Source organism: Podarcis tiliguerta (genome assembly GCF_965153285.1).
Source record: "Podarcis tiliguerta genome assembly, chromosome: 5".
In the NCBI taxonomy this organism is placed as follows: Eukaryota; Metazoa; Chordata; class Lepidosauria; order Squamata; family Lacertidae; genus Podarcis; species Podarcis tiliguerta.
In genome coordinates this window covers 65,942,115-65,960,556 of record NC_139538.1, presented here as the reverse complement: position 1 = coordinate 65,960,556, position 18,442 = coordinate 65,942,115, and the positions used below count along the sequence as shown (strand labels likewise).

Here is an 18,442-nt window from a genome sequence, read left to right as displayed (position 1 = left end):
AGATGTGTCTTTTGTTGTTTGTCACCCTTTATCTGTGGTTTACATTTGTTATGTGTGACTTGTTGGACATATCTGCAGTTGGGTGAGAGTACAGATGCTTGATGAATTTTATATTCATGGATTCAGATACAAACAGACTTAAACTTCACCTTCCAGTCCCGTGTGAGGATCTTTGTTCTTCCACCAGTTTTCATACTTCCTAAATGATCTCATGCAGTTATCTGCTGCAAAAAACATATCAAAATACATTTATAAAACTCTATTTTAATACTAGGTTTTGATTTCTTTTCTTTTCAAATGCAGATCATTGTGACTCATGGATGGTGCAGTCATGCAGTTGATCACATTAGCATTGCTTGCTTACATCTATTAATGCACAAACACGTTGATAATGGAACCCCTGGGTGGTTAAGTCCAGTCAAAGGCAACTTTGGGGTTGCAGCGCTCATCTCTTTTTCAGGCTGAGGGAACCGGCGTTTGTCCACAGACAGCTTTCTGGGTCATGTGGCCAGCATGACCAAACTGCTTCAGGCACAACGGAACACTGTGACAGAAACCAGAGCGCATGGAAATGCCGTTTACCTTCCTGCTGCAGAGGTACCTATTTATCTACTTGCACTGGTGTGCTTTCAAATTGGTAGGTTGGCAGGAGTTGGGACAGGGCAATGGGAGCTCACCCTGTCATGTGGATTCAAACTGCCGACCTTCCAACCAGCAAGCCCAAGAGGCTCAGTGGTTTAGACCACAGTGCAACCCGCAGAAACAAAGAGCTTGTCAGACTGCAGACACACACGTACAACCTTCGAAAAAGAGGTGAATTCCCAATGTTTATTTATATTAAGGATTGTGTTCAATGCTGTCATTCAGCTGCCAATAAGAGCATTATTTATTCTGCTCTTTCTTCAAGGAATGCATGACAGTGTACAGTCCATTGTTTCCTTACAGCAACCCTGTGACATAAGTCAGGCAGAGATATAGTGAGTAGTCCAAATGAACTTCACATGGGTTGGACCTCAGTCATAGTCCAGCATAGTCCATACTAAACCACACTGCTTGGCTTTTCATCAGTTCCACTTTCAAAACAAAGTCTGATAACCAAGAACTACAAAATCCAGAGAGATATTTTGATGTGGTGAATTTTGTAGACATCTTTGGGTACAGATAGACCTTTTTCAATGTCAACTATACACATGTGGCATTCTAGTCACATAAGTGCATCTCCTTCCTTTTACAAAACAGGACAATATATGTAATGAAACCTAAGTAGACATCAGCTCTTGTTGTCTTCAGCTGGGATATTAATACTACTCACAAACCTTGCTGCTTTGGATTTTTCTTTCTTCTACTAATGGCTCTGACTTAGAAAAGCGAGTCCAAATGCAAAAAGGCAGGATGGATCCCTTCCTTGAGTGCTCTTGGGAGCGAAAGAAGGACAGCAATATTAATGCAGTGTTCTGTGCCTGTCTAACCAAATTTTGTGCTTAGTTACATGCCTGCCACTGAAATAAAAATCTAGCTCAGAGGATCGAAATAGGTTGGAATGGTTCCCAATACATTTTTTTTTTAAAGCCCCACATTATGTCTCTCTGCCTTGGCAAGCAATGTCGGAAGACTAACTTGAATGCAAAAGGGTTACCAAGATGACATCTGACCGAAGTGTCTGACCAATCTTTGTATTAACTGATTCCACGAGTTCAGAATACCCTTTCCCAAGTATTAGGCTCTGGGCTTTTGTCTCTGGAATAGAAATGGAGAAGCTGTGGTCTCTGGATGTTGTTGGATGTCAACTCCCATCAGCCCCAGCCAATGATCAGGGGTGATGGGCCTGGAGTCTGGCAACATCTGGAGGGCCACAGCTTATTTGCCGGCAAAATTTGGAGCTAAACTGCAAGAAGAAGTAGCTCATGGTAGGCATATGATGCCATTAGCCATTTACAACTCTTTAAGGACACTTCCATATGGCAGTTTAGGACCAGACTGGCATTATTGCAGGTATACAGCAACTTGTTCTTGACACAGTGATAGCGCATTAGTGGTGGATATATTCTGCTTTGGTTTGTTCTCTAATACCTCCCAAATGCTACTACATCATGATGTCTGCAGGGGCTATAGAGTAACAAAACTGCAGACAAAATAAACCAGAACATTTGTAGTTTTAAAAATTGTGGATTTCAGCAGGAAATGTAGTGGTTGGGGATGAAGCAGTGTGACTCCCCCAAAATACTTGCAGGCCTGAACAGTATTGGAGGCAGGATTGCTTGTGACTGTGATAGTTTTAGGAGCACAAATAATCATGAATGCACAATTTAAAAAGATTATGGTGTGTTCTGCAGTGGCTATGCGATGCATTCCTCATAAAAATGCCATTTGATATTTCTCTCCTTGTTTAATCTGAAATTACCTTTTATTTTTTATTTTACTTGTTGGGTTGGGTTTTCTGTGGAAATTGTAAATCCTGATTCAATGGGAATCTGGAAGCTGCACAAAACTTGCATCAATGAAGAACACTGAGTCCAGTACCAGAAAAGACAACAATTACTTTTCTCACTCCCCCACCCCCACCGAACTATCCTTCTGAGAATTAAATCCATCAGTTTCAATTATATAAATAAAACCACCATCTCCATCAGAGTAATTTCTTGGGACTCAAAGCTTTTTCTTTCTCAATAAGTTATACTGCAACAGTTCTCAATTTGCAAACCAGAGATAATTTATTATGTGTACACACACACACTTCATTATCAAAAAGACATATGGTTTTATTTCTAATTTTGCACAATGGTAAGCAGAAATGATTTAGACTGGTGAGAAAAATGATGTCTGGAGGAGATTTAAACAAAACAACTTACATTGCAATCCTTTACATGCCTTTTCCAAAGTCCCATTTAGTCAAGACAGGCTTGATCCCAGGTAACAGGGTATGGGATTGTAGGCTTAAGACTGCTAAGAAAGGATCACAATCATTAAATGGTTAACAGTTTGCCATCAACACATCACCTGAACAATCAATCAAATTTCTACAAACTAACATTAATGTGCTATCTAGAAGTGCTAAAGAGCATATTAACCTTGGGAAGTAAACACTTATAATAGAAAAAAAAAGTATGTGGCGATATGATGGTTTTATGAATTGCAAGGAATATTCTCAGGAAAGCATCTTTTATGATGTTCAGTTAAATTATTCACTATGGGTAACTATTATTTTGCATTGCATAAACCAACCAGTCAGGCATGAGATTGAAATCATGTTTGCAATAATTAAAAATATGTACATGGATTTGTGCTTGAGTATCCAAGATTAAACTGTACATTACAAGGACATAGTTATTTACCTGTTCTAGTAAAGACTCTCCTCCCCAGAAGGGAGGGGAGTGGTTGTGGACGGGAGCCCCAACCCCGCCCACGTAGGGGCGGGAGCCCCGCTTCTTCCGGCCCACCTGGCCGGTGCCTCACGCCCAGGAGGCGGCTCCCACCTGGAGCCGCCCGTAGAGGGGGAGGGCTTGACCTTAAGCTGCAGCTTGCTCCCTTGCCCAGCACATGCCCCCGGTGAGGTCTGAGTGTGAGTGTGGCTCCATCTTTCTTTCTCCCTTGTCTCCTCGCTTGTCTTCCCTGCCTCTGCTTGGTAGCTGAGCTGTGCGTCTTATTTTAATTTTTGGCCAGGGTGCTTGTACATTTCCCCTCTATTGCCCTTGCCTGTCCAATCGCATGGCTGGTCCGGGTGACTGCATGGTGCTGATAATGCCAAGGTTGCAAGTTTGATCCCTGTATGGGACAGCTGAATATTTCTGCATTGCCTGGGTTGGACTAGATGATCCTCAGGGTTCCTTTTCCTGTTCCTCTCTAATTTTAAGTTGTGTGTGTGTGCTTGCAGCGTGTGTTGGTGCCTGCCATTTATTGATTTATTACTCTTCTAGCGTGGGTTTAATTAATTTACCCTGCCATCCCTTCCATTGGTACCACTTAAATCGGGAGCCCCCTGTAAATTTTAAAGGCGGCCGGGGCTTGGGAAAGACTGTGCGCTTAAACCTCACCCCTCTTGGTTTCTCTAAGCCACCCCCCCCTCCTTCGCTTGATGTTTGGGGGATAGAAATAAGGCAGGGCTTGGGGTGGACAATTCAGGGTTTCTGATCGGGGAACCATTCCTCAGCACTGCACGTTCATACGTTTAGAACCTTTGAAGGTGTGCCTTTGATTGGATTTGGGTGTTATGCTGTGTGGGAAGGCTAGGTGTGGCCATCGCCTACGCCTTCGATTTGGGTATTCCGTTAAAGGAATCCGGCGGTCGTGTATTCTGTCCGATGCCTGCTTGGCTGGAGGCCATGGCACGACCCCGGTGACATCAGGGTGAGCCTATAGTTGGATAGGCATCAACTGGCTCCGCCTACCCTACTGATGATTCAACCCCTCTGCTGTGGTCATCCAATGCCTAAGCCAATACCTTTGCATTGCAGTAACCAATAAAGTTGTGGCCTTTTCCATGCCCATAAACCTTATACCACGCGTCCTTGTGTGTTTATTTCCACCTCACGGGGGTTGGGGGTCCTCGAACCACAAGCTATGCCTAGGAGATAAGTAGATGCTTCCTACCACTCTGTATGATTATAACTTCCTTGTTTGCTTGTGAAAATCGTGGGAAACACACAGTTCAATGGCACCTCCTTTGCATGCCAAGTCTTAGGTTCCATTGCTGGCTCTGCCCATTAAAGGGAGCTCCTCTACATACGAAATACCTCTGCTTGGAACCTTTGAGAGCTACTGACTGGATAAATGAATACACTGTTCCTGACTCTGTATAGGAAGTTTCATATATTCACATATTTTTCTTTCATTCATTGCTTGATTATGTATGAAGATGTACACGGATCCGATAATTTTTCCTGAACCTCAACTTTCTGAAATTCTAAAGCAATATCATCACTATAGTTCCACTTAAGGCTGTGCATAGTCCCCCACCCCATCTGGACCTGGGCTCCCAAATCGGGAACACCTGACCCAGGACAACACGATCCATTCCTGAAATATTTTGGGAGTTGGGCTGATCTTTAATAAGGACTGATCTTTTAAACATGAGAGGAGGCAGGGGAAGGAGGGACATTATCTACTTCCCCGCCTCTCAAATGGAAACAAGGAGGTTCAATCCTGCAAGAGAAGCAGCATCCTGCTGCCCACAGAGGATTCAGTCCTGTGGAAGCACAACTTCTCAAGAGCCTTCCCTCTTGCAAAGCAGCATTCTGCAGGATTGGACCCCTTGCTCTTGATCAGAAGGAAGGAAGGAGCATCCTACAGCCTGCAGGATTTAATTCTCCACTGAGCAGCTGTTGGACAGAGGGTGCTGTACCCTCCAACTCACAGAACATAAACCTCTGCTCAACAGCTGGTGGTAGCCATTTATTCCCCACATAACTTGCAATACAAATCTACTTAGATCCAGAGTAGACAACGTGGTGCCTTCCAGGTGTTTGGAACTCCAAAACCTATCATCTCGAACTAGCATGGCCAACGGCTAGGAATGATGGGAGTTGTAGTGCAAACATCTGGAGGACTACCCTTAACTTAGATGGCTTTTTGTTTAGAATAGAAACACAGGAGTATCAAATAATAGTGAAACTGCAATAGGTTTGTTATATATCACAACTGTGGCAAATAGCCTAATCCATGTAGATGGTGCACTTGCAGGCAGGGATGGGTAAGGAATTTCATTGGGCAAATTCCTTCCCGAATTGGATCTGATCCACATCTCAAGGACCAATGTGCAGATCAGAACACAGTTTCCCACCAGATTTCACACACCTGTGAATTCTGTGGTGGAGTTCTTGACTTTAAAAAAAGAGCAAAAGCAGAATGCATATGAAATTGGTATTTTAGGATTGGATGCATTTAGAAATGAGTACTTAGAGAGAAAATTTGCATATGCATTTAAATATAAATTGTGTGAATTAAACAAAAATGCAGATTAATGTGGAAATTGGACAGAAAAGACTTAATGAATACATCTGCCCATCCCTTTGGGTAGCACGCAAGAACAAATTTTAAAGACTAGTTGGTATCAATTAGGCAATTCCAGAGAAAGTAATTTGAAAACCTCAGCCTAACTCTCTAGTTTTACTCCCATCTGGGGACGTATACCCCAATTACTTCCCTGACACGCTGGATTTTATCCTTACGTCCATACTTTAATTATAGAGATGGAAGCTTGATGAAGTAGAACAGTGATGTGCCAAAGGTCACTACAGGAGAAGCAGAACAGAAGTTCCCCAAATGACAAGTGAATTTCTCTTCACACTGTAACATTATTCACTGATTAATTATCGATCTCTTTTAAGTCACCTCTAGAACTTTCAAGTCTTGGTCAAGATCCTTATGCTGCATCTTGAGCACATTCATTCCTCTCCCTTCCTTTGTCTCTGCAAGAATGATGAGAAGCACCTTTCTGTTGCCTCCATACTCAGCATCTCAAACGAAATAACAAAACAATCCTACGGAGGTTGTAAGGGAAGCAAGATTCCTTGGAGGAGAAACTGCAAATTTCTAAGCCCTGCCAGGGTGGAAAGTGTGGCGGAGTAGCCTGATCCACTCTCCCACAGATGGGTGTTTCCTAATTTTCCTCTGATAGACTGTAGTGTTGGGGTGGTGGTGAAGGGAAATTCATGCTGCCAGCTCCAGAGCTGTTGAAGGCATTTTTTTCCTGCCAAGTTTAGGTGCTTGTAGGTATGGGTGATCAATTCAATTCAATTTGCATTCATACTTTCTGAAACAATATGCAAGCTGAGACACAAGCCATCCTTCAAAACGTACACTTCTCTGCACTTTCACAACAAAGTTTTTCAGCCAGGAAGTGTTTACGAAAAGTTACATCTGAGGTGCGCATACAGATGCATGAATTGTTGGGGGGCAGGGAGGGAAATGCATCATATTGCAGAAAAGGGCTTTGCAAAAGTGTGTATATTGCATGCAAAATATGTCTACATTTGAAGACATCTACACTGAAATATTGACGAGGACATTTAAAGGAATAAGAATAATCACAAGCAAATGTGGAAATGTGGTAAACTTAGTTTGAAATTGGAAAAATGAGAAACCGAGAGAAACCAAAATTGACTGAGTCACCCATCTCAAGATAACTGTCAGGGGATTGAAAGGACTTTGTGGCTAAAAAAGCCACCTTTATTGGTCTGTCACCCCCCCCCAACTGTATTAACTGGGTTATGAAGGCGCCCTAAAGACGTTAAAGCAAAGATTATGGGATAATGCACACAATGACTTGTGATCTCGATCACACACAGTCTGTAGTCTGCTGGCAGTAGGAGTACAATATGCGCATGTCTTTAAGTTAACATCTTACATTAAAAACCTGACAGTACCAAACTATCAAAGGCTTTTCACCAAAGCCAGACTAAACGTCTTTCCTTCTGCAGTGTTGGATGGCAGGTTGAGAGGAGTTCCCTACCAGGACAGACTTTGCTCGTGTGCTCAAGACATCGATTCCATAAAACATATTTTGTTGCACTATGCAAAATATGAGCAAGCCAGAGTTGAACTGATATTACCCTTGCTGGTACCTTTCCTGGGAAAATCAGAGGCTCACTATGTCAGTTTCCTATTGGAAGACCGGACAAACGCTAGAACATTAGCAGTGGCAAAGTTTTTATTGGTGGTTGCAAGAACCAATGATCCCTATATTCTGAACAAAATGCTTGTTTAACCTGGAGGTAGGCTGTATGAATTGTGTATTGCTTTGTAACGATTTGTTGGGTCTCTGGACCGTAATAAAGATGGATGATGATGATGATGATGATATGGTATTCCTGAAGGAACACAAGGCCAACTCTGATCGAGGAGGAGAAACATGGGTGGGGTCACTTTCTGCCGCCACAATAAAAAAAGTCTCTGGCTGTGGAGCTTCTCCTCCTGACCACGGACTACCTCTCCTATGCCCTCTCCCAGGGAACTAAGGATTGGTTTGGTTTTCTTTCAACTGGTTTGATAAAATGGCTTGAATATTTCTGCATGGTCTCTTTGAAACCATCTGTGAAGGAGCATAACGTTGTCTTCGTTTGTGCATGAATGTAAATTAGAAGTAAAAGCCTCTCAATTTTCATTTCATTGAACTTGACTGAGTACAGCACTTACATTTTCTGAATGGCCCCTTGCTGCTGCTTTTAGAAATGTCTGTCGGTTCGTTGTACAGCATCGTAATTTCTGTTGCATGGGGAGCATTTTACGACGGCTGTGGTGTTCACAGTAGTACAAGCATGGCTTCTGGCAATGCACATCCTACCCAAGTCACCATTAGGAGGATTCTAAAGATAAGGAGGAAAGAGGAAAGAGGAAAGAGAAAAACACTGCACACAAACATTTTAGCTTCACAGCTGGGGTACATCAGTTCTAAACTATTAAAAACACCCAGAGAGAAAGAGAGAGAAAGTATATCTGCTTTTAAGTCATCACATTATGTACCAACTAAATCCCTTTCCTAATAACAAAACCCAGCAAAACAAATTGGTGAAAAAATAAGTTTGATCACCCTTGGTAATTTAATAAACCTTTGCGCAATTGATTTTAAACAGGACTCCCCGCTGACCAAGTTCTGTCTAAAAAAATCAATGCTGAGATATAGTGTTTTGTTATTAAGACCACAGAGATCTCTTAAACTGTTGTTTGTAGGTTTTGAGTGTTGACTTCATAGAACGGCTTAATGGTATTTTTGAGGCTTAGTATTTAATACTGAAAATTATAGCATTCACATCAATCATTTACCTGATTCCCTTGCAGCCATCTTTAAATTATAGTTTGCTTTGATGGGAGCTGTGACTTCAGGAACACCATGTTGAATTCCATATATTTTGAGGACTTGAAACTATGCTGACTAAAAAGCTAACCACCATTTCAAAAATGCAGTTTCATTTTCACTACTGTACACTACCATCAATGGGTGATAGTCAACTAGGTTTTAGCCAGAGCAGATCCAGGGAAATTAATGACTAAGTTAGGTCCATTAATTTCAACAGGTCTACTCTAAGTAAAAATTAAATGACTACCACCCAAATATTATGCAGGGAGTCTCGCCTGGTGTCTTCATTATACATCTTTAGGTGCCAGACGAAAACGTTCCTCTTCAACCTTGGGCTGATTAACATTCCATATCATTTTATATGCATTTATTGGGGGGGGTGTGTTATCTGTATTTTGTATTTTTATCCTATATTTTTATGCTTTGAATCGCCCTGAGATCTTCAGAAGAAGGGCGGTATAAAAATGTAATACATAAAATAATAATAATAAATTCACAGAATGATTTCTTATTAAGGTTCTTGATTCACAAACACATCTAGCCATAAGAAAAGCCTGTCATAGCTGCAGGAAGGACTGGCAGGGCCCATGGAATATTGAGGGGATCATTGAAAATTTTGGGGGGCCTTGATCCCCGGTCCCCTGCCCCCCAATGGCTCCTTGTTGTGGAGACTTATTATGCATCCAATGACAGTGGTGGATCTAGGAGTAGTCCCAGATTACATAGCTTTTTCTTCAGAGGAAGTGTAAACCCATCCAGAGCAACTAAACTGCCAAATCTTCATCTGGGAACCACCCACCAACAGAGCCTGAGATTGAATCTCAGATTATTGACTCCCACCTTTCTTTCATCAAGACAACATAACCAGGTGCTCTTCCATTCAGACCCAGACCTTCATTTCAGCATGGTTACTTCTTCCTGAAAACAAAGTTTGGATCAATTTCACCCATATAAACTAAACAAAGCTGAGCCTCCCATGTCAACATTCAAATTTGGTAATAAAACCACTGGATGAAATGGAAGAATGTCTTGAGCACTCAAGGGCAGATGGGGCTCATCAACCAGGGAAGGTAGCCCATCTAGGAGAAGGAAAACTCTGATCCTAAATCCTTGTGGTCCTCCTCCTCCTCCTCCTCCTCCTTCTCCTCCTCCTCCTTCTTTGGTGATCACTCTTGGCCGAGTAAGATTGTCTTCCATGAAAACGGTCTTAACAGTGAGTCTGTAAGTGACTGTGGAGGCCAATTCTGGATCCATAAGTCCTTCCACTGTGGGGACATAGGTTTCTGGGCAGGAGTTGATCATGGGGAGGGTTTGCCAATCATGCCTTCCTCTTAGCATGTTTCTACCTTTCGTCCTGAGTTTGAGCATCTTCATGCCCATGACACCTTTGGTAAGGGCTGTTCTCCCACTGGAGTGTTCCCAATTGTTGGTGTTTATACTACATTTTTTTAGATTTGCCTTGAGAGAGTCTTTAGATCTCTTTTGTTAACCACCAGCATTACGCTTTCCATTGTTAAGTTTGGATAGAGTAGTTGCTTTGATAGACGATCATCAGGCATCTGCACAATATGACCAGTCCAATGAAGTTGATGTTGAAGAATCATTGCTTCAACACTGGTGATCTTTGCTTCTTCCAGTATACTGGCAATAGTTTGCCTGTCCTCCCAAGTGATGTGTAAAAATTTTCAGAGACACCGTTGGTGGAATCTTTCGAGGAGTTGGAGATGGCATTTGTAAGTGTTCCACATTTCACAAGCATACAGTAAGGTTGGTAGTACAACAGCTTTGTAAACAAGCATTTTGGTTTCCCTGTGAATGTCCCTCAAACACTCTGCACTTCAATCGGGAGAAAGCTGCACTTGCAGAGCAAGAGTGGAGTCCCCAAAATGGCTAAATGGCACCTAGTACACCTGCTTCTGGCAACTCCTGCAGCCAAGCTGCTGCCAAACATATTGCTCTGATTTCCTTAGGACCACATCAGCGAGGCTCAGAGAGGGGTCTTGTTGTCTTTGCAGCTAACACAGACTTCACCCTCAGAGGCACACTCCTTTGCCTCTTAAGACAGGTAGATGTCAACAACTAAGCACACAATCTTCCAGTATGCTTCATGTTCATGTTACACTCCGCTTTACCCAGTTGTGGGAACAATGGCATTTTCCACTGAAAAAAAACAGAGCGGGCCTGTACATAAAGCCAAAGGCAGTGTGTGTGTGGCTGGTGTCATATGGAGCATTCAGCTCGGTGGGTCACAAGTTGTGCAGGCTGACACAGAGAAAACAAGTAGGTGGATGCATGCAATATTATCATATCAGCTTATCTTAGATGTCACTCCACATAATGGTATGATACACACTGTGCTCCTCTGGGTCATTCACCTGTAGGGAAAAGAAATGATGACAGTAAATTGCTGCCAGCTCTTTTGAACCACATTGTAGTGTTCAGTTTATGATGTGATGCCCTTCTTGGAACCAAAGCCCGCAGAGTTCACACAGCTCTAGTTATGGCTTTAGGCAGAAATCATGCTAGGAGATCAAAGAGGAACAATGTGGTAATGTACCTTCAATGGCTATCATTTTGAGCAACAGATAATACTCTATCTATCTCGAATCCCAAACTCATCCTGCGCATCATGAATCTATGTTTGCTCTTCTTCTTCTTTAAGTTTGTGTTGCATAACTGTGGAGGATTGAATAATGTGCTGTTCAGAGGCATTTGTCAGTCTTTAACATCTTGTTCATGGTTTCGCTCAGGTCCTCCTTTCCCCACACGAAGTAAATACATATTTTTTTTTGGGGGGGGGGGAACAAATGTATCTGCTGGGTTTGATAAATAGTTCATCTTATGCTTGATTTATGCAGCTCCGCCTGACTACGCCGCATTTGATTTCGGTGACTGATTCCTCACTAGCAGTTTCATTTGCCACATTTCCCTTTGCTCTTTATAAAACTAACTTTACAATAGTCTTCATTAATATGTTTTTGAAGATCTTTTTCTCAGCGGGGGGATAATTCTCCTCCCATTTTCCTTCTAATGCAAAAATATACCATGCTTTCTTATAAATAATATACTTTCCCCTTGATGTTTTGTCAACTGCTTTTATGCAGTCATTTAGAGAGCTGCCTGTGAGCAGGTTTCTGATAACTGCTTATAGTCAAGTAATGTCATGTACTTATACCATTGATAACACCTTTCCTCTTTGGTCTGTCATAGATGTCAGAGGGACATTCACGTTTCTTGAGTTTACAATCATAGTCACCTTATTTAAAGAATGAGGAATTGTTTTGCTTCCCTTCTGGAGTGAGGGGTTTCCAAAACTGCTTGCAATAAGAAAAAAAAGACCAAAGTTCTCAAGGGATATGCGAGGTTCTTTTTCTTTGGTATAGAACCCAAGGTGACTTTCTCATGTCAAAAGAAGAGGATGCCAAGTAAGGTAAGGAAAAGGTAAAGGCCCCATGAATGGTTAAGTCCAGTCAAAGGCAACTATGGGGTTGCAGCGCTCATCTCACTCTCAGGCTGAGGGAGCCAGCATTTGTCCACAGACAGCTTTCTGGGCCATGTGGCCAGCATGACTAAACCGCTTCCATGACGGAAACCAGAGCGCACAGAAACACTTTTTACCTTTCCGCCACAGCAGTACCTATTTATCTACTTGCACTGGTGCTTTCGAACTGCTAGGTTGGCAGGAGCTGGAACAGAGTAATGGGAGCTCACCCCGTCGCGCGCGATTCTAACTGCCAAGTTTCTGAACGGCAAGCCCAAGAGGCTCAGTTAGGGACACTTGAGGAATTCAATCTTTGTGAAATCATATATGAAATGACCTGCTCTCCGCAGTACAAATATAACAAAGCAACCTGTGATGCATGTTTTGAATGGACCTGCATATTTAAATACTTATTTGGAGAGGATTTGTAGCTTAATGCAGAAGCACGATCAGCAGTGGATGTAATGATAGGGCTGCACCATTCACCTGATGCACATCTGGCCAAATCACTACAGCATCCTGGGGTGCAGAGGGAAAGGGGCATGACACACCTCTCAAATGGAGCCATAAAAGACCGCAGGAGGACAGGACATGTCACACCTCCCTTTAACTATGCATGGAAAATAAAGAGGACTGCCCTTATGTGCTCATGGCAGCTGCCACCTTTCCCCCCACCCTATGATGGCTGTAGCGATGGGTACGTGGGGGCACCCATCAGTTCTCCCCCCCCCCAGCAGTATTCAGGGGTTCTGCAAGTGACTATATATGTGCATACAATGTGTGCAAATTGAATGTGTACATTCTCTCTTAATACTCGTTCAAAGCTACCGTTCACCTTGTAAAAATCTCACATCCACAAAAAGTGTACTATGCTATGGCTGAGATTGAAAGAGTGACTTGAAGCTCGCTCAAGGGCTTGTGATCACCCTGTGATGTTTTCCACTTTCTCTCCTTTGAATTAAAGACCCCCCATGATGCATCACAAATGGTTTTCAAGACTGTCCTTAGTTTCAAAAGCCGTTTGCAAGCACAGGTGTCTGGTATTTGAAAGAAAACTGACAGCCCTCTCGGATTACAGAATGCAGAATGCTTGGCACCTTTCATTCTCTAATTATTATTAGTGGAAATGAAGCAAAATGTTGCAGTACAGCCTTGCCCCTAACAGATCTGAGTGCTCCTGTTCAGGGATCCAGCCAGCTTCATCCTCCTCCACAACACTATAGGTCGTAAAGAACTGGAGCAGAATATCTCCCAGGCCCTCCAAGTGTCCCTATTTTGCAGGAACGTCCCTGGTTTAGAGAAGCTGTCCCAGTTTCTGATTTGATCCTGGAATGCCCCACTTTTCCTTAGGATGTCCCTATTTTCTTTGGAGAAATGTTGGAGGGTATGGAGTTATTCAATCCCTGAGCCATCTGAAGGTAATTCTGTATAGGGAAGGTTTCAAAATGTTTTATTATGTTATTTATATATGTTGGAAATTGCCCAGAGTGGCTGGGGCAACCCATTAAGATGTGTGAGGTATAAATAGTAAAATTATCATTATGGAGTGGGATGTCCCTGTTTTCATCGGAGAAATGTTGGAGGGTATGACCTCCCCTTCGGAGATATTGTTTTCGAAGCGATATGCAGCTACTGAGCATGTTCAGTCTTCACTGAGTTGCGCTCCCCCACCATCCGGAGTTTTGCCTCCTTTGGTCTCAATAATAATAATAATAATAATAATAATAATTTGTGTTTCTGCAGGTGGCGCTGTGGGTTAAAGCCTCAGCACCTAGGGCTTGCCGATCGAAAGGTCGGCGGTTCGAATCACTGCGGCGGGGTGCGCTCCCGTTGTTCGGTCCCAGTGCCTGCCAACCTAGCAGTTCGAAAGCACTCCCGGGTGCAAGTAGATAAATAGGGACCGCTTACTGGCGGGAAGGTAAACGGCGTTTCCGTGTGTGGCTCTGGCTCGCCAGAGCAGCGATGTCACGCTGGCCACGTGACCCCGAAAGTGTCTTCGGACAGCGCTGGCCCCCGGCCTCTTTGAGTGAGATGGGCGCACAACCCTAGAGTCTGTCAAGACTGGCCCGTACGGGCAGGGGTACCTTTACCTTTTACTGCATATCTCATATTTCACCCAAACGTGCTGATACCACCCTCTTGTTTCTCAGCAGCCCTGTTTTGACTCCAAGCCTGTTGGCACCCACCCACCTCAGTTTGGAATGATATATTGCAAAGTCATTATTCCATTGCCCTCCAAGTAAAATAGTTATGCATTGCCCTGATTTTGGGACAAAACAGCAACAGTTACACAAACGCTGCATCTGTAACTATTCAGCATTTGTGCAACTGTAGAGATGCACCCAAGCAACTTCCACTCGCAACAAATTTCAGTAGTCTTATCATAACATTATTTGTTTGTTTGTTTGTTTGTTTATGGGTGCTTCTCTCAAAATATGCCAGATGCTTGCAAGAATAGATATATCCAACTTTCACTTTAGATAAAATGGGATGGCAACCTGGCATGTCTCTCTCCTGTCCTCCTATCTGTTTATTACTGGTGCCACTGGAAGCTTCAAGCCTCTGCCCTGATTTCTGTGTTGTTGCAACACATCCAGTACTGGATTTACGTTTAAGCTAAACAAGCCATAGCTTAGGGCCCCACTCTCTTAGGAGCCCCCGAAAATATACTTCTTCTTAATTGTATTTCACTATTAACATACTTCTTCTTAATTGTATTTCAGTTCAACAATTACTTTGATAAAATACATATTTTGTTATGTGCAGATGGCTTTAGATACCTATTAGGTCCATAAATTACCATATAGCATATATTCAACACGAAAAACAGCGACGATTTGTTGTCGACAAAGGACAGCTGGACATATAAAGGGCCCCATTACCTTCAGTAGCTTAGGGCCTCATCAAACCTAAATCCGACCCTGAACACATCCCCTTTGAGCCAGTGCTGTGGGAGCAACACACACTGGGTTCCCTGTGCCTCACCTCTCCCTCTCAGTAAGCAGCAGGAATAACTGACATGAGGAAACCAGGTGTTCAGTGACTCCCCTCCCCCCACACCTGTGCCACTCCACCAACCACTGCTGGTAGGCTCTTTTGCTTGTTAAGAATTTAAGAACAGTTAGAAAAGTTGAGAGCCATGTTGATACTTCTCTTTATGGTGAGCCTCCTAGAAATATCTGCAGAATTTGGGCTTCCTGAAGAAAACAGCTGCCTGAATTTAATTTGTTAGGGCCAAAAGCTGTAATTTCTGTATTGCTGGGAGTTGGGCCAGATGACCCTTTGAGTCCCTTCCAACTCTACAATAAACTCTCCAATTCAACTCTATGATTCTATGAAATGTAGCATGAAAGTAAGAAATGCACAAGTCGGGGAATCCATCCTGATTGGGGACACTGAGCACCCATTCCCACACCCAAATAGTTCTAATCCAGTTGCTAAAAGAAACCCATGTATGCATGGAAGTGATTTAATTGTTCTGCCAAATCAATCAGACTGCATAGCTTTCCCCCTCTTTCCCCCCTTACATCACACACTTTGTTTGAAGCTGTCAACGGCAATGGAAAAAACTGCCCTTGTTCATACCTACATCTCCTTCCCACCAGCCTCCCCATCGATGAACAGAGCATTATTGTTTCCAGCAAGTATTACACACGACTAAACTTTGGCACATGCACTGAGTTCTTCCCTCATCGGTTCAGCAGCTACAACTGAAATATAATGATATTCATGATTTTGCATAAACCCTAGGAGGCAATAACTTTGCCATGTGACACCTGTCACCTGCGTACACACAGCACTAGTGTGGATCAATCTTTCTGTACCCCAGAGTTTTCACATTTATTTGCAAACTGTATAACACGGGCTAAACAAGGATTTCTCATAAAGGGTTGGCTATCATTCTTCTTTTCTACCCTTTTTTTTTTAATTCGGCAGCATTACATTTCACTGCTGATGACATTAAGATTTTACGTGAATGAGGCCTAATTCATTAAGAAACCACTTTTTACAAACTCATTGAAATGCAGATTTCTTGCAATAAAATAAACAAGGCTGTGGGGAAATATACATGTTTGAAACTGCATAATATATAAAAGGAGGCTGTGCCAAGTAGTTGACTCTTGCCAGGATCCAAAGAGCTTCAGGTAAGCATGCCTAGTGCCTACCCAAGCACTTTCTTATATACACTGATGCTTCTACAGCCTCCATAACATCTTATGGGCCAGGGGAAGCAGGGTTTTGTCACTTTCTTACCGTAAAATAATTAAAAGGTGGTTGTGAAAGGGAATGTACCCTCTCCCCCCTTTAATGCAGCTTTATATAGGCTTTTCTTTCTGGTGATTGTCTGCGTCCAGTAGACCTTTACAAGCCTCCAATTATTTCACAGAATAAGGTCTATCTTGAGACCTGCTGATTTCTGAAGAGTTCTGGTTTGTAATTGTTTTATTTTTTATTTGTCCAAGCAGAGCACTGTGTGTATTTTTTAAAAGACATTTAAATGAAGGTTTTAACTTTTTTTAAAAAAAGAAAATCCTCTGCTAAACAACAACAACAGGCAACATTTAGGATAATCTTACCTTTCGCAAAGCCCATAGACCTCTAGAAATACAGAGATACACAGGTTACATAGGAAAATGTAGAACTACACAAGGCAGAAAAGCACAATTTCAGAGTAACATGAGGCTTCAAAATACTCATTACTCATGAGTGATGAGCCAAGACATTAAATTAGAGGCTATTGCTGATCTGTTTAAGGTTATAAGATAAGGAAGAAATTTGACAGCATTAGGTTCTTTCCATTAGGATCTCATTGAATTTGGTCAAGCAAGCTTCTTCTCTACTGGGACAGCTCAGAGCATTATTGTGTAGGAAGGTTTTTTGTTTTTAAGGAAAAAGCCTTACTCCAGGTCCTTAAAATCTCACATTCTGGTTAACACAAGCACCCCTGAGTTTGCTTAACTACTGAGCTGTGAGAGCTTATCTAAATGAAGCATGTGCAATAGTACTTGCCTCAGAGACACTGCCAAAAATAGCCCCCCCCCCCTACTGTAAGGACATACCTTTTGTCATGGAGGCTAATCTGTTTCTGACCCTGCAGAAGACAAAGAGGAATATGTGTATTTGTGAAGATTCAGCAGGACTCTGAGGAACTGCCTTTTGAATTAGTTTCTCTGAATTTCTCTCCTTTCGCTCTCATTCTTTGGAAGTTGGTAAATCCTCTCTGTTTCCACATGATGAATTTGGTTAGGCATAGGAGCCAACTCTTAGGGGCCGAGGGGGCTTCACCTCCCCCAATAAAATATTTGAGGGGGCCCCAAGTCCCAGCCTCAGGTTGGTGGGCATTGCCATTCAAATGGTGTGTGTGTGCACTTCATCATGTGATCAATTATGTGGGTTGCCTGGGCCCCCCAATATTTTATTCAAGTAGGCACTCCTGTGGTTGGGCATGGATTTTCTTCTTCATGGGGTTATTTTCAGACCAAGGAGCCCCAAGGATACATTTTAACATTGAATACCAATTTAGATGTCTTTAAAAACAAAGTAAGCAAGCATTAACAAAAGAAGCAATGAGCTAAGGAAAGTAGCTATATCAGGGGCCAGCAAACTTTTTCAGCAGGGGGCTGGTCCACTGTCCCTCAGACCTTGTGGGGGGCCAGACTATATTTTTTGGGGGGAAATGAACGAATTCCTATGCCCCACAAATAACCAAGAGATGCATTTTAAATAAAAGGACACATTCTACTCATGTAAAAACATGGTGATTCCCAGACTGTCTGTGGGCTGGATTTAGAAGGTGATTGGGCTGGATCCAGCCCCCAGGCCTTAGTTTGCCTACCCATGAGCTATATGATTATCGGAGTCTCCTTAACCTAGAATATTAGCAGTTCTGGTAGAGGCAACCAGCAGTCTGGGAGCTCCATTTTATCGTCTCCTGTGCAAATAGAGAGAGCTGCCTCCATTATGTTCACTTCTTACAAGTGGGTTACACCAGTTTGTATATTAATGTTAAAGTTCCGTTGAAGCCTTTACCTTTGCAGGCCTTAAGACAGGTTGCCAGCAAACTCTTTAAATGATTTTACTTGAAACGGAAACATTCTGCTCTGCAGATTTGCTTTGTACTACCAGTGGCTGCCTCAACCTTCCGCTTCCCACCCTTTCTGTAAGAGTTC

The 18,442-nt window shown here is 42.6% G+C and overlaps 1 long non-coding RNA gene across 1 annotated transcript in view; it reads right to left on the bottom strand.

Annotated features, from left to right (window-relative positions):
• Positions 1–5,828: 5,828 nt before the first annotated feature.
• Positions 5,829–18,442, bottom strand: part of LOC310678129 — a 31,771-nt gene continuing 19,157 nt past the window's right edge. The window contains exons 2-3 of the long non-coding RNA XR_014511638.1: positions 8,131–8,300; positions 5,829–6,452 (exon numbers count right to left, since the gene is read on the bottom strand). This is a non-coding gene — a long non-coding RNA (uncharacterized lncRNA). The remainder of the gene's footprint in view (positions 6,453–8,130; positions 8,301–18,442) is intronic.